Below are 16,960 nucleotides of genomic sequence, written 5' to 3' on the forward strand. Positions count from 1 at the left end.
TGTTGAGGCCCCCTACTCCTGGGGAAGTATAACTGGGTTCGCCACCATCACCTCAGGTACTAGGACGTCTCTGAAGCAGCTCCTCAGCCTCTCTCTCAGAGCACCACAACACACCCAGAGTTACTAAGTACTACAAGCGTGTATTAAGCACTTCCTTTTTCTCAATGCCATCCACCGCGTCTCACAGTTGCATTCCTTCTCATTACCATCTCATTAAGTCATCATACTCAAGCTCTCACTGTCTTTACCCCGTCACAGTACAGGCTACTCAATAACAAAATCGTGTCTTAGGGTGAACAACCTTTCACTACTGTCTTCCTGTTTTCCTCCTCTACACACCTTGTTACCTCCTTGGGTTGTTTCCTGCTATACCATCCTTTTTTACCCATATACCTAAAATCACTGTGCGCACATAATGCCCTATGAAGGTTATTTATGACTAAAATCCTCTAGAACTGCCAACTATTCAGTGCTGCTGCAGCTGCAAGATGCTTTGGACTCTGGCCATGGCCCAGCCCTCCACACAGTGATGTGCAAAACACCATCTGACCTTTTCACTCTCCCACTCCATGACTCCAGTGGTTCCCGTTATCAAACTGAATCTCAGTCCTCTGTGTGACAGAGGCAGCTCTCCAGAACCTTCCTCCTCCCTCTCATTCCACCCTTCCTCCCATTCTTCACCTCAAACACAGGCAAAGGGGCATCCTCACTGGTTTGCTCATTTCTGCCCTTCCTCTGTCAAGCACAATGTCCCCATCTCTTAGAATCTTAGGTGTTTCCCAAAGCTCAGCTTAGGACCCCTTTGGATGGAAAATTTGACATTTCTTCAAAAGGCAAATTATAAATTAACTAAGCAATGGGATCAGGTTCCTCATTTCCCTTGCCTTTCCTCATTGGCAAAGAGTTCCCAGGATATAGGAGGCAAGTCTGGGAGAGTGTAGAGCAAACTGACCCAGCCCTTATCTCTCAGGCATTGAAAGTACATGTCTCAGGTCAACAAAAAGACTGTCTTTGTTTAAATTTGAATCTATATATTGTTTCCCCATTTGATGTACTTTTCGAGCTTAGAATGTAAGGTCCCATTCTCAGTCAATGAGGATGAGCCAAAGGGGGTAGGGTTAAAGTAGCCTCAGAGAACCTACCCATTGCCCCTTCTGTCTGTGCTCAGGGCCCTCACTTTCACTCCTCCATATGGTGAGAGTAGCTGCCCGATTCTCAAGAGAACCAAATAATCTTTCTCCTTGCACCTTGAGAGATCTCTGAGATTTATTGGGTGAGTTGCAAACCACACACCCTCTTACAGGGGCCTTCCCTCCTTCCTCAATACCTTGGCTTCCCCGTGGATGCACACCTGGTCATACTCACAGGAAAGTTGCCTCTAAGAAGTCAAGAGTCCCTTCAGGCTGATCTTGGTATTCCAGGAGAAATTCAAAATGACTCATAATGAAAACTTCCTATCCATCTCCAGAGAAAGATATGATAGGCTGAATGCAAATGTGAGTCTGGTTTTCTCACTTTATTTCTCTTGTGTTTTTGTGACATGGCTGATATGGAAATATGTTTTGTGTGATTTCACATGAATAATGGGCATCATATTTCTTGCCTTTCAAGTGAGTGGGGGAGAAGCTGGAGAGGAAAGAATTTTGAACTCAAACATTTTTAAAAGTTAAAGAATGAATAAACATTTTTGCTTTAAAAAATAAAATCAGTTATCATCATCATGTCCTCAGTTCCTACAAGACTACTTGATTTTATATTCTTAAGAGTCACTGTGCCTGTTTGCCTCCAGGAACATCCCCTGAAAGAAGACTCATCACAGGTTCTGGAGAGTTAGCTTTAAGTACTTTCATTTGGATTTTTTTTTCATTCTCCCCCCCCTTTTTTTGGCAGAGACCACACATCTGCACTAACAGTCCTCATCCTGTCTTTGTCTATGGACCAAGTGAATCTTTACGGGTCACAGGAGGGATTCCAGAAGAGCATGGACCTCAAGGCTGATCTTTGGAATTTTGGGATTCTCCCCCAACTATGCAGAAGGAACTTGAGATTTGTTCTCTTGTTGGTGCTTTGTTTCAGACTTTATAATCTGAAAGAACAACCACGGTTTTACCACAGGAATCTAATGTCTTTGATGGAACTTAAAAGTATGAGACTAAATTACCCCCAAGAACCAAGGCATTTCTGAATTGGAGATATGGACAAATATGCCAATTGTACTCCAGGGTGATTAGGTGAGGGCAGGGGGAGAAGGAGAACTAAATCATTGGAACATTTCCACTTTCCCCTTCCAAATGATTGACCCTGTGCTGCCAGCAAAGGGACCTGAAAAAGCATAGGAATCATGCCAATGTTTTTCTTCTGGGTTTTCTTCTATTTTTGTTTTTTTCATTTGTTTAAATAAAGAAATGCATTATATAAAATAAAAACAACTACAACAATAGAACCAGATCCCCATTCTCACCTTTCTCAGAAATCTCCAGGACCGTGCTGGCCTCTGACTCTATTTGTGGGTTCTGAGAGCCAAAGAACTTGCAGATGTAGTGTCCAAAATCCTGGGTTGTCTCAAATGGTAGGGTAAACTCAACCCAGCTTCTTTCTGTAGCCTTTGCACCTAAGGGCTTGGAATTCCCCTCCTTGAACAGAAGATACATCCATTTCTGGGGTGGCAAATCATCATCTGACATGTTGCACCTGAAGGTCACATTGCCCTTTGGGAAGAGGATAAAATTTTTCTGAACTGAGAGGTTAGGTTTGAGGAGAGGGCCTGGAAGAGAAAAGACATTGAAGTAGGAGTTGGAACATTTGCGTGCAGATGCCAGCTCTGATCATATATATTGAGATGACTATGGACAAATTCTTGTTCTTTCATTTCCAGTTTTATCATCTATATATTGAGGGGACCTGCCATAATAATTTCTGATCCCCTTCCAGAATCCCTTTCTAATCTATGAATCTAAAAGGGATATTTTCTCTTTTTTTATTAAAGCTTTTTATTTACAAAACATAAGCATGCATTACCCCGGCATGGGTTCTGTCAATAAAAAGTTATTTAATAAAAAATAAATAAATAAAATAAGCATGGATAATTTTTCAGTGTTGACCCTTGCAAAACCTTATATTCCAAATTATCCTCCCCTTCCCCACAGCTCCTTCCCTAGATAGCAGTTAGTCTAATATATGTTCAATATGTTACGATATATGTTAAATCCAATTTCTATATGTACATATTTATACAATTATCTTGCTACACATGAAAAAATGGGATCAAGAAGGAGAAAAAACTGAGAAAGAAAACAAAATACAACAAACAACAACAGAAAGAGTGAAAAAACTACGTGGTGGTCCATATTCAGTTTCCACGGTCCTCGCTCTGGATGTAGATGGCTCTCTTCATCACTGAACAATTGGAACTGGTTTGAATCTTCTCAATGTTGAAGAGAGCCACGTCTGTCAGAATTGATCATCATATAATCTTGTTGCCATGTAAAATGATCTCCTGGTTCTGCTAATTTTACTCAGCATCAGTTCATGTAAATCTCTTCAGGCCTCTCTTAAATCATCCTGCTGGTCATTTCTTACAGAACAATAATATTCCATAACATTCATATACCATAACTTACTCAGCCATTCCCCAACGAATGGGCGTCCATTCAGTTTCCAGTTCCTTGCCACTAAACAAGGTGTTGCCACAAACATTTTCGCACATGTGGGTCCTTTTCCCTTCTTTAGGATCTCTTTGGGAAATAATGCCAGTAGAAACAATGCTGGGTCAAAGGATATGCAAAGTTTAATAACTTTTTGAGCATAGTTCCAAATTGCTCTCCAGAAAGGTTGGTTCCATTCACAGTTCCACCAACAATGTAGCAGTGTCCTAGATTTTTTCACATTTCAACCAACATGCATCATTATCTTTTCCTGTCATCTTGGCCAATCTGTGAGCTACGTAGTACTACCTTAGAGTTGTCTTGATTTGCATTTCTCTGATCAATAGTGATTGGGAACACCTTTCCATATGACTAGAAAAAGTTTCACTTTCTTCATATGAAAATTATCTGTTCATTTCCTTTGATCACTTATCAATTGGAGAATGGCTTGAATTCTTATAAATTTGAGTCAATTCTTTATGTATTTTAGAAATGAGGTTTTTATCAGAACATTTGAATGTAAAAATGTTTTAAGAGAAGCTTTTTCAATAAAACTCAACCCACATCTTCTTTTTCCCTAGCTTTGATGATTCAATAGGAAAAATTGTTCTAGGTCCCCCTTTACTTTTAACCCTTGTCAACTACAGAAAGTATCAAGGTCTAAAGCTAAGTTTTGGTTTAGCATGTAATTGAGAAGTCATAGGTCCCAAGTTCTAGACCAAACTCTGATACTTATTTGCTGCATGATCTAAACAAAGACTACTGCCCTCCCTGAGATTCATTTTCCCCATCTATAACAAGAAACTCTTAAGATTTCAAATCTACATGACTAGAAGGTTGGCGGTATTCCTAATTGAAATAGAAAAGCAATGTTTTCTCTCTGAGAAAGGAACATTCCAGTTTAGAGCTTGTCAATTTTGAGAGGACTATAGAGATGGTCGTTCTTTATTCTCAAAAGGGAGATCACTATATGGGGGTGAAGGTACAGAGTGTGATGAACTGTGGCTAATCAGACCAATATGAGTTCTGAAAGTTCTACAAAAGGTCAGGCACAAATGGTCCATATGAACATTTAGAGTGCAGATGACTCTAAATGTGCACATCTCACATTTCTAGATAACTGGAGCATATATAGTTTACAAGGTTCAATACCAAGAAACGGTAGGGCTGGGAATAAATCTGAAATGCATCCGAGTAAAGATGATCGATGTAAGCCAAAGAGATGATGAAATGACTAAGTGACCATTTCGAGAGAGAAAAAGAAGACCCGGACAAGACTCATGAGGATTGTATTCCTTTGGAGTCATGATAAATATGATGATGCAAGAAAGGAGATTGAGAAGAAGAAAACAGGGAAGAGAGAGTAGTCAACAAAACCCAGGGAGCAGAGAGCAGTAAAAAGGAAGACATTCATTAGTGTTAAAAACTAGAGCAAGTCCAAAAAGAGTGAGGAATGAAAACAGTCATCAGATTTGTCACTTAAAGAGAGAGCAGTTTTGTGGGAAAAGGTCCAAGGATAGATGAGACATGAGAGGTGGGAGAGGAAATTGAGGTAAGAGTATAAACAACTTTTCACATGCATTTAGTTGTGACATGGTGGAGATCAACTAATTATAACTCATGGAAACACATTCATTTGCATATATCTGCAGATGTGAGGGTTGGTATTTTGGGATTTTAGATAGCAGGGAAGGAGCAAAATAATAGGGAGAGATCAAAGCTTGGAGGTGAGGAAGAGGATGATCAAGAAGGTGAATTTCTAAGAGGAGATGAGATGCTGAGACAAGCAGAAATGCTTGTATAGGAATGTCTCTCTTGTACTGATCAGAAATGGGCACATAAACTGGTTGGCAAAATTAAAGAAAGAAAGAGACCAAAGAAAATGGCTTCTAAGAAGCTACTCTTTGGTGGAAAGCCAATGGATCTAGATTGCCATCACTTCAAATTCCCAGACTTCCATTTTTGAGCATTGTGGCCACTTAAACCTCTGGGTCTCTATATCTACCTCTCTAAAATGTACAGATGGACAAACAGAGCCATAGAGCCCCTCTAAGCTGTAAATCTACAAAATTCCCATGCTATTTAGCTGGGGGGATTCATGACACTTTTGTTGCCCCTTGTGTGCTTGATTTCCTTGCCTGAAAAATTAGAGGACTGAACTACATCAATGTATCAATCTATCAACACACATGTTTGAACACTGATTTTATATCTATATATATACACATATGTTTATTTACATACATATAAATATGTATATGTGTGTGTTTGTATAATTAATTCCATTCTAGAGGAATAGAGTCATGTGGAGAAAGGAACAATAAAAGTTTTCCTTACTTGTTGAACATAAACATATTGGGATAAAGAGCTGAAGAGATCTCTTGGACCTCAGGGGGAAGAAGAAAAACAGAAAGTTCCAGAATCTGAGCCAGGTGACCTAGAGGGCATAGGGATGTCATCCCAGGAGGGCATGACAGCAGCAGGGGCCAAGGGGGTACCATGACAACACTGGATCCCTGGTTATCAGGGATGAAACCAACCTCCCAGAGAAGTCTCTAGATCTCAGTTGTCAATATCACTCTCCTCCTGCCCATGTCTCAGATGTTTAATCTTAGTTTCTTCTCCCCAGAACATCCAGCTTCTATGCCCTATTGACCATTCAGGGCCTTGGGAGAAACACACTGTTTCAAGTTTAAAGCACCATGCCAATGTGAGTTTTTACTGTAACACCCTATTGGTATTAGTTTCAGGGTTCACTGAATGATTGTTAGATAGTCCTCTGGTCATCATAGCAGGTGGAATTCTGAATTGAGAGCTCCCAAATATTTGAAAAGAAACTCATTCAGCAGAGCCAAGATGGCAGAGAGGACCCATGAATCTTTCTTTGCTCTCCTTTACCCTCAAACTATTTTTTATGAAACTCAGCCTTGGAATTAATGCTTGACTGTCAAAACCCATGAATATTGGGAGTACAACACATAAACACAAAAGATAATCTCGAAATTCACCAGAAAAGGCCTGTTTTGCTCAAGCATGGGGACAGAACAGGGCTATACCAGGCACAGACTCAGGCAGGTAGGTAGTGAGAGCACAGAAAACAGCTCATGCTGAGCAGACCAGAAAGGGCTGGGGTGTGGTCTTAACAGGCTGAAAGTTTGCAAGGAGAATTTGATCACAGTGTCAGCTGCTCTGCTCTGATAGCAAGCCAGTAGATGAGCAGAGAAGCTATAAACACAGGGAATAAAGACTATAACCCCAACATGCTAGAGTCTCTCTGGATTTGGCCAAACCAATGGAACACCAGGAAGGACTCGGCACTATCTCAGCATGCAACATCAACCCCAATGCAGATGCTGATCCCAGCACAGCCATTGCTGTCCCACTGCTGCTTCACTGCTACTTCCTGTTGTCTGTTGAAGAAGCTTGGTAACCTCACATTACCCCAAAAGCAAACTGCGACTTTTTGTTTTGTTTTGTTTTGTTAAAATGAGTAAAAAGGCAAACCCAGCTCTAACTATAGATAGCTTCTGTACTGAAAGAGAATGGACTTCAAAACCTGAGGAGATTAAAAACAGATGATCTCTAGATGAACCCCAAATGGTGATATAATCTGGTCTTCATCATATAAGGCTCTCATAGAAGAAGTTAAAAAGGCTCATGAAAGAAAGTTAGTAGAAAAATGGGGAAAGGAGAGGGAAGCTTTGCAAGAGGGTCTGGATAAGACATATAACTCAGTAAAAGATAGAGTAGATAAAGAAATCAACTCCTTGAAAAACAGAATTAGTGAATTAGAAAAAGAAAATAACTTCTTAAAAAATAAAATTGGGAAAATGGTAAAAAATCCATAGAACAAAACAACTCATTTAAAAACTCAATTGAACAATTACAAAAAGAAATAAAAAGTAAATGGAGAAAATACTTAATTAAAAATCAGAAATGAACAATGGAAATGAATGACTTTAGGAGACACCAAGAATCAGTCAACCAAAATTTTAAAAAATGAAAAAATAGAAAAAAAATGTTAAATACCTATTTGGGAAAACAACAGACCTGGAAAATAGATCTAGGAGAGATAATCTAAGGATTATTGGGCTCCCTGAAAATCATAATGAAAAAAAGAGCATAGACACTATTTTTCAGGAAATCATCAAAGAGAAGTGCCCAGATGTTAGAGAAACAGAAGGTAAAATAGACATTGAAAGAATTCATCAATCACCTACTGAAAGAGATCCCAAAATCAAAACTCCAAGAAATATTGTGGCTAAATTCCAGAACTATCAGACCAAGAAATAAATACTATGAGCAGCAAGAAAAAAAATTCAAATACAGAGGAGCCACAATAAGGATTACTCAGGACCTAGCAGTGTCCACCTTAAAGGATCAAAGAGCCTGGAATCTGATATTCCAAAGAGGTAAGAACTTGGTATGCAGCCAAGAATAACTTACCCAGCAAGCAGATGTCTCTGCTTTTCACCTGCTGTTCAAATTTGCCAAAGTTTTGCCAAGCAACAAGAGTCTTTTAACTTCAGAGCGGCAGTCATTATCTGCAGTGATCTTTGAATGCAAGAATATAGAATCTGAAACTGCTTTCATTTCTTCTCCCTCTATTTGGAATGTAATAATGAGACTAATGGCAAAGATCTTACTGTGGTTTTTTTTCCATATTTAGGTGGCTTTTATGCCATCTTCTTTCACCTTCCTCCAAAGGTCTCCTATTCTTCATTTTCTGCCATCAGAGGGATGTCATCTGCATATATGAGATTTTGGGTATTTCTCCCAAAAACTTCAATTGTGGCTTTTAATACATACAGTCTCACTTTTTATATCAAGTACTCAGAATAAGTGTTAAATAAATATATGACAACATAGAGCCTAGTTGTACTCCTTTCCCAATCCAAAACCAATGACTAGTTCCATATTTTGTTCTATTATTTCTTGCATAGATTCCTCAAGACAGAAGAAAAAATGACCTAGCCCTACCCTCACTTTGAAAACTTGCCACATTCCACATAATAAAAGGTTTTAGTGTAAATGAAGCAGAAATAAATGTCTGGATGTTTTTTTTTTTTCTGAAACTCCCTTGCTTTTTCCATAATTCAGCAAATGTTGGCAACCTATTCTTTCAATTCTCTGCCTCTTTGAAAACTAACCTTCCCTTTTGTTATTATTGGTTACACATTATTAAACCCACACTTAAAGAATCTTAAACATAACCTTGCTGCCACATGAAATTTAGTTGTAAATGGATCTTTTCCAATCCAGTGGCCACTGCTGAGGTTTCCAAATTTGATGACATATTGCGTGTAGCTCTTTAACACAATCATCTTTCAGGATTTTAAATGGCTCAATCAGAATTTTGTTTCTTGATTAGTCTTATTAGTAGCAATGATTTCATCCTTGGTATTCAGAGCCCCAGCACTGGCATGGCACACATTTGCTCTCTGCAACTGTTACCCCACCTCCCCTTTCAACTGAAAGTGACCTGTTGGAGTCAGAACCCTCAGAAAACACAAACTGTTTGAGGCTGTTGTTCCTTTGTGTTTGCCTTTCCTTGGGTCCCCAGTGCTTAACACAGATGCTGGCATACACTACGTGCTTAATAAATGTTTGCTGATTGTTGACTTAGCTGTTTCCTATATTCTCCTTCCCCAATGTGCCTCTTCACAAGGAATCCTCCATTTTTGGGACTTCCTTCCTTCTTTTGTCTTCCTTACAGAATTCCCACACAGTTCACTTCCCATGTCCTTATATAAAATCTTTCTATTGTCATTATCCTTCTTGAAATTATTGTGTATTTATTCTTTGTAATTACATTCTCTGTATGTGTTCCATCTTCCCATACAATTGCAAACTCCTCGAAGGCAGAGACATTCTGACTTTTTATCCTTCTTCATCTACAAGATTTAATATATAAAAATCATTTATTAAATATTTTTAATTTTAATTTTATTTTGCTATCATTGCAATTTCTTTATAATCCATCATCAAGAAATATTAGTTAAAGGCATGCGCTGTGTGAGACACTGTTCTAAGTGCTGGCAATACAAAAAGAGGCAAAAGATGGTTGCTGCCCACAATGAACTTCCAATCTAAATGTGGGGAACATGCAGAACAATAAAAATCCACAAAAAGATTAATACAAGATAAATAATAAATGATTAAAAGAAAGAAAGCATAAGAATTAAGAGAAATGGGAAAGGCTTCTTGTAGAAGATGAATGGTTAGCTGAGGCTTGAAAGAAGACAGGGAAGTCAGGATGTGGAAATGAAGAAGCAGAGCATTTAACCTTGAGGGATAGCCAGAGAAAATCCCAGAGACTTTGATGACTTATTATGGGACTTAAAAGCGGACCACAGGACTGTGCAATTTAAGCAAAGTAAGCAATTACTTGCAACCAGAGATGACAAAGATTTTTAGAGAAATGTTTTCACTGTGGTATAGATCATTTATATTTTTGAATTATGAGTCATCCTGAAAAGCCAATTTTTTCTCTTTAAACAATGATTACATAGAGGGTAGTCATGTCCTCCTGCCCTCAGTTTTATTTTTCTTATTTATTTCTTTTATCTATGAATCAACTCTTGTTTGAGTTTTCCTTTTGTATTATGATTTTGTTTCCCAGAAAATGATTTCCCTGAGTCTCAGAGCTTCTCACTACTGATACTGTAAACATGCTCTGCTTTCCTCTAGCTTCTGCCTCTCCTTTTGGTAGATGTGCTATCAATGGCCAGCTAAGTAAGATTTCGTATGAATACACTGGTAAGTCTTTGACCATGGCTAAAATATGTCTATTCTCCTCCAACCTGTGTAAATAAAGCTTACGAGGAAAAAAATGTTGCATCAGTATTTTTTCACCATCTATTGTTTAATATAAAACTTTTTCCATTGTGTATGTGTGTTTGTGTGTGTGTATAGTGAAGGGAGGTTGTGGAAGAGTTGAAAAGGCTTGAATAATACAGTACTTTATGTAGTTGTCCCAAATGACCAAAGATGATTAAATTCTTGACCTTGTCATCACCCACAAGGCTTCCACATCCATATTCATGAGCTCTGAAATAACTCACTCTGATCATAATCTTCAATTATCACAGCTCTCCTTCTATCTTCCCACCCCAACACTTGTTCTTGCCAGAAACAGGAGACCCCTTCTACCCCTCACAAGCCATAGAACCCAGAAAGGGAAGTATCGTTCAACTGCCAACACACCTAAGAATTCTCAAGCTCCTAGTATATCAGAGGCAGGAAGGGAAGTCAGCCTCATTGTCTGTTGATCCTTTCTGTTGTGAGGAATTAGCAAGGCTTTCCCAAGTTTCAACCTTTGAAACTTCAGGGTCATGGTCTTGGTTGGAGGTCAGGCCATAAAAAGAGTAAGAATTTGTGCTAGAAATCTGTAAGAGAGGATGCAGACGCCATTAAGGATATATGTTTCCCAATCATTTCCCAAAGGACTTGACTTGGAATAGGAGTGGGCAGAGCTGAGATACATTTCTTTCTTCTCTTCCTCTTTTGGATTCAAAAGCCAAAGAAAAACCTCATTAAGATATATAAACAACTTCCCTTAGCCAATCCTCAAGTTGTAGCAAAGGAAATTATTACTGCCCTCATTTATAGAAAAAAAAAAAAAAAAAAAAAAAATGAGATTTGGCCACAGTCACGTACAGAAGAGCTATAGTATAAAATTAACAAACCCAAATAAGATTCAGACTATCTTTTGCTTCCTCCTGAGTGTGCTGAATATTTCAAACCCACTGTAGTTTTTGATTTCTCTCTTCATCTAATTCTTGTCACAGGTTGAAACTGATTTTTCCTTCTTTCCCCTAACTCTTCTTTTTCATCCCATCCCATTATGTCAATGTATTCTATAGTTATCATGTGTCTGGTACTATGTATACTAAAAAATAGAGACATGTATACAAAAAAACTGAACATTCCATGAACTTAAGAAGCTTAGAATGCAGCAGCATGAAAAATAGAAAGTCATAGACCCTGAAACACAGGAACCACTTCCTGGAAATTTGGTAATTTCCTTCCTCATTGACTATGTACAATAAAATAGTGTTCTGAAAAATTTACCCTCTGAAAATCACTCAAATTATCAGCAAAGTGCAGAGAGTATCTTGAGATAGTAGCACTTTGAAAAGGGTTAAGGTCTCTTTTAAAGAAGGCTGTCTCTATCAGAGAAGTGATGAATCTCTGACAGTTGCTATGACAACACAGGTGTCAGTTGTATTTTTTATTTTCTAATTTATAATTAAAAAGAGAGGCAGGATTCAGGGGCAGAGCCAAGATGGCAGAGGGGACACACTGTTTTTTTCTAATCTTTTCCTACATCCTTCAGACTAATTAGCAAATCCACCTCTGAATTAGTTTTGGATGGCAAAATCTACGAATGTTGGGAGTGCAACAAATTACCAACAGAAGATAATTTTGAAGATCTCCAGAAAAGATCTGTTTCAATTGGGCACAGAAGGAGGTGGGCCAAGCAAAAGCAGTCCAAGCACAGATGCCAACACAGACAGCACAGACTGGGGTGGTGCAGACTCCATGTGGTGGAGAATTTATGGGGAGGAATCTACAACAGTGTTGGCTACTCTGCCTTGGTTGCAAGCCAGTACATCAGCAAAGAAGTTATAAAACAACCAACACAAACACAAAAAGTAAATAGTGAACCCCAAAATGCCAGAATCTCCCAGGACCTGGCCACACCCACCCAGCACCAGGAGTGAGTCCACATGAACTCAACACAGCATAGCTGCTTAGAGGAAGCAGCTGCCACTTGTAGAAGAAGCAGCTGCCATTTGTAGAGGAAGCTTGGAAAAGTTTTCTCTGCTGTCCTAAAATCAGACCTTAACTTTAAAAAAAAAGATTAAAAAAAGCAAAAAATACCTCTGACCATAGATAGATTTTATGGTGAAAGAGAAGAACAGATTTCAAACTCTGACGAGATTAAAAGCAGATTGTCTCCAGACATAAGGTGATATAGTCTGGTCCTTATCACACAAGACTCTCCTAGAAGAAATTAAAAGGGATCTTAAAAGACAGCTAGCAATAAAATGGGGAAAGTAAATGAAAACTTTGCAAGAGTGTTTGGAAAAGACATATAACTCATTAAAAGACAGATTTGATAAAATGGAAAAAGAAAAGAACTCCCAGAAAAACAGAATTTGTGAAACAGAAAAAGAAAACAACTACTTAACGAACAGAATTTGTGAAATAGAAAAAATTCCATAGAACAAAATAACTCATTTAAAAATTCAACTGGACAAATACAAAAAGAAGCAAAGAAAATGAAGAAAATAATTGACTAAAAATTCAGAAATGAACAACTGGAAATGAATGACTCAATAGACAACAAGAATCATTCAAACAAAACCAAAAAAATGAAAAAATAGAAAAAATGTAAAATACCTAATTGGGGAAAAATGACCTGGAAAATAGATCTAGAAGAGACAATCTAAGGATTATTGGACTCCTTGAAAACCATGATGGAAAAAAAAAGAGCCTAGAAACTAGTTTTCAGGAAATCATCAAAGAGAACTTCCCAGATATCATAGAATCACAAGGTAAAATAGGCATTGAAAGAATTCACTGAACACCTCCTGAAAGAGACCCCAACATTAAAACTCTAAGGAATATTGTGACTAAATTTCAGAACTATCAGACTAAGGAAAAATGATTACAAGCAGCCAGAAAGAAACAATTCAAATACCAAGGAGTCACAAAAAGAATTATCCAGGACCTAGCAGCTTCCACCGTAAAGGATAGAAGGGCCTGGAATCTGCTATTCTGGTGGAAAAACTTGGAATGCAGCCAACAATAAATTACCCCGCTAAACTGAGCATTTTCTTTTGCGGAAGAAGGTGGACATTCAATGAAACAAATGAATTTCATTTATTTCTTATGAAAAGACCAGGGCTAAACAAAACATTTGACCTCCAAATTTCAACCAAGAGAAGCATAAAAAGGTAAAAAGAAAAGAACTCTTGAGAACTATATTACTGTTCTGGGTATACATAGAGAGAGCATGTATAATCTGATTTTACTGTTATAATATAAAAAAGAAACGCTGTGGAAAGGGGATTGTAACAGGAAAAAGAGGAAAAGTGGAGGTAAAATGAGGGAAATTACATCTCAGGAAGAGTCAAAGAAAACCTATTATAATTGAAGGAAAGAAGGGAGGAGGATGAACATTGTGTGAATCTTACTCTCATCAGATCTGGCTCAAAGAAAGAATGTTAGTCATATTTGTTTTCATCGAGAAACTTCTCTCACCTTATTGAAAAGTGGGAGGGGAAAAGGGAAAAGGAAAGGGATAAGCTAAATATAAGAGAAAACAGAAATAGTAGGGGAAAGGTATAAGAAAGGGGAAGGAGTGCTTGAGGCCACCTTAGGACTGGGCCAGGCTGAAAGAGAGAGCTTGGGAAGGAGTCTGGGGGTGAAAGCCTAGACCAGAGTTCTCAAAGTTTCAAAGGAGTTAGCTAGCCTAGGATGGCTTCCCTTTGCCCCTTTTTCTTTTCCCCCAGTCCATCTTTGCCTTCCTCTCTCAAGGAAAACTTAACTCTCTGTAGAGGGCTGAAACTATTGAATCGATGCACTGAGGTCAGGATGGCCGAGCACTTGAGGCTAACTACCGATTGGACAATACTCTATGGGCATATGCTTGGAAAATGGCCCTTCCCACTATCCTGTGCTGGCTCAATGATTGCTGTATACAGAGGATTGTAGGAGGGACTAGGGGATGGAGTAAGACTAGCCAGAATCACTTTGGCCGTGGACAAGGAAGAAGGTAGTTGCGGAGATCCTACTTCCATCCCCTTCACTTCTATCTCTAAAGACCAAGAATAAAGACTAAGGACTTTTGCTTATCCTGACTCTGGCTGATTCTAAGATATCCTGGGTGCTAGCATGGTCATCAGAACTCTCAGTCTTAAAACATGCAGATTTTATTTTTCTTTCTGTTACAATGTTTTAGTTCACTCTACTCCACTAATGCCTGGTCACACTATTTCCATTCTAAAATATGTAAACTGGAGAACATCTTGCTAAACATTTTAGAAACATTATCAGATTTTATCCTCACAACAATCCTACAATATAGGTGCTTATTATTACCCCCAAACACAATTAAGGAAACTGAAAAAAGAGGAGGAGGTTATATGACTTGTCTGATGTCACACAACTGATGAAGTTTGAGGCTGAATTTTGACTCAGGTCTTCCCCATTCCAGAACTAAAACTCTAACTATTATATTACCTAGCTACACAACATCACAACTATACAATACAATTGGAAAGAAAAGATACTAAACAATCAGAATTGAATATTGCAGAATTATAAAGAACAAGAATGGTTCCAAAAAAGAGAAATGAGAAGAAATTCTCATGTTCCACTCCTTTGACAATGTGGGTATGGCATATTGCATTCATTTTCAGATTTTATCAATATATTATTGGTTTTCCCATTTTTGTCTTTTTCCTTTTTTATTTTTCCTCCTTAAAAATTAGTAGTTGACTGTTCTTCTTGTGAGGGTAAATGACTCTATAAGCACAACCAATCCCATTCTTTCTTATTGTCTCCAGTAAAGAATACACCCACTATCACCTTTCTCAATAATCTTGAGTTTCTCTGTTTAATGGCTTCTTCCCTACTGTCTACAAACACATACATGCCTCTACCATCTTCAGGAAATCCTCACATGATCCATGCATGTCGGCTATTGTTGTATATCTCTCCTCCTTTTCATAACTAAATGTTTTAAGACTTTCTACAATTCTTATTTACTACTTTTTTCCCCTTTTTCTTTCTTCTTAACTCTCTGCAATTTAACTTCTAATGTGTCTCCTTTTCTGGATCTTCATCCAAGTCACATCTGTTAACTACAGAGGTTCCCCAAGGCTCTTCTTTAGAATTTCTTCACCTCTCCCTCTACTATTTCACTGATGATCCCATCAGCTCTCAAAAATTTAATTATCTCTGCACCACTATTCTTCAAAGCTATTTGTCCAGCCTCATAGACTCCCATTTCCCCACTGCCTTTTGGATATGTTAAAGTGGATGTCCCACAAATATCTTAAAGGCAACAGATACAAATCTGAACTCTTTAGCCTCAAATAAACACACACACACACACACACACACACACACACACACACACTGACAGGAAAGCCCTGCCATCTTCCTTTTTTATCACTGTCCAGGATACCACCATACACTTACTCACCCAGGCTCACAACCTTAGTGATGAAACTTCCTCTTATTCTCCCTACAATATCTGCTTTCAAACCCTACTGGTTCTAAATCTCACATCTGATTATATCAGATCCTATGATGAGTTCCTAATAAACCTCTGTGGCTCCTTTTGCAAGATAAAATATAAAATCCTCTGTATGACATTAAAGTCCTTTATAAGATGTCACACACCTAAATGCAAACCCACCCTTCCAGTCTTCCTACATCCTCCTCTTTTATACTTTCTTCTCTCTAGATTCTTAGGACAATACTCTCTCTGGGTTTTCCTCTTCCCCATCTGATGAGTTCTCTGTCTCCTTTGTTCCCTATTCTCCAGGTCATACTTTCTAACCAGAGGGGTCCCTCCAGGCTCTATCCTGAGCTCTCTCCTCTGTACCTTCTATACTATTTCACTTGATGCCTCATGAGCCCTCAAGGATTTGTTTTCCATCTTTATGCTGACAGTTCTGAAATGTACCTTTCCTTTCCCAGTCTCTCTGCTGACCTCCAATCTACCATCTAGAACTAGATATCCAATACATATCTTAAACTCCTTATGACCAAACAGATCTCATTATCTTTCTCCAAAACCTCCCTTCTTTCTCACTTCTCTGTGGTTGTAGAGGGCATCACCATCATCTCAGACTCTAGATTCATAATTTAGGAATCATCCTAGATTCTTCAATATCTCACACTCTCCCCATGCAATATTGTACCAAGACCTTTCAATTTAATCTTTGCAGAACCTATCAAATATACTTTTCTTCTGATACTCCTGCTTTCCTAGTGCAAGTCTTCATCACCTCATATCTGGACTTTTGCAATAGTAGGCATCTGCTTCAAGAACCTTCCTCAGCAATCAATCTTCCATTCAAGCACTTAAGTGATGTTCCTAAAAGAAAGGTCTAATCTTGTCACTCCCCCCAACACATTCATTAAATACCAAGGGCTCCCTATCACCTTCCAAAGCAAATACAAAATCCTTTCTTTCATAATAACCTAACCCCACCCTTTTCAGTCAGCTTACACCTTACTCCCCAGACACAGATTCTTTGATCCAGTGACACTGATCTCCTTACTATCTCAAC

At 38.4% G+C, this 16,960-nt stretch overlaps 1 long non-coding RNA gene across 1 annotated transcript; it reads right to left on the reverse strand.

Moving 5' to 3' along the window:
* Positions 1-657: 657 nt before the first annotated feature.
* Positions 658-10,802, reverse strand: LOC116422939. Its single transcript, XR_004233432.1, has 3 exons — positions 10,709-10,802; positions 2,462-2,764; positions 658-2,086 (listed from the first exon to the last, which is right to left on the reverse strand). It is a non-coding gene; the product is annotated as an uncharacterized LOC116422939 (long non-coding RNA).
* Positions 10,803-16,960: the final 6,158 nt, after the last annotated feature.

Source organism: Sarcophilus harrisii, chromosome 3, assembly GCF_902635505.1.
Source record: "Sarcophilus harrisii chromosome 3, mSarHar1.11, whole genome shotgun sequence".
Lineage (NCBI taxonomy): Eukaryota > Metazoa > Chordata > Mammalia > Dasyuromorphia > Dasyuridae > Sarcophilus > Sarcophilus harrisii.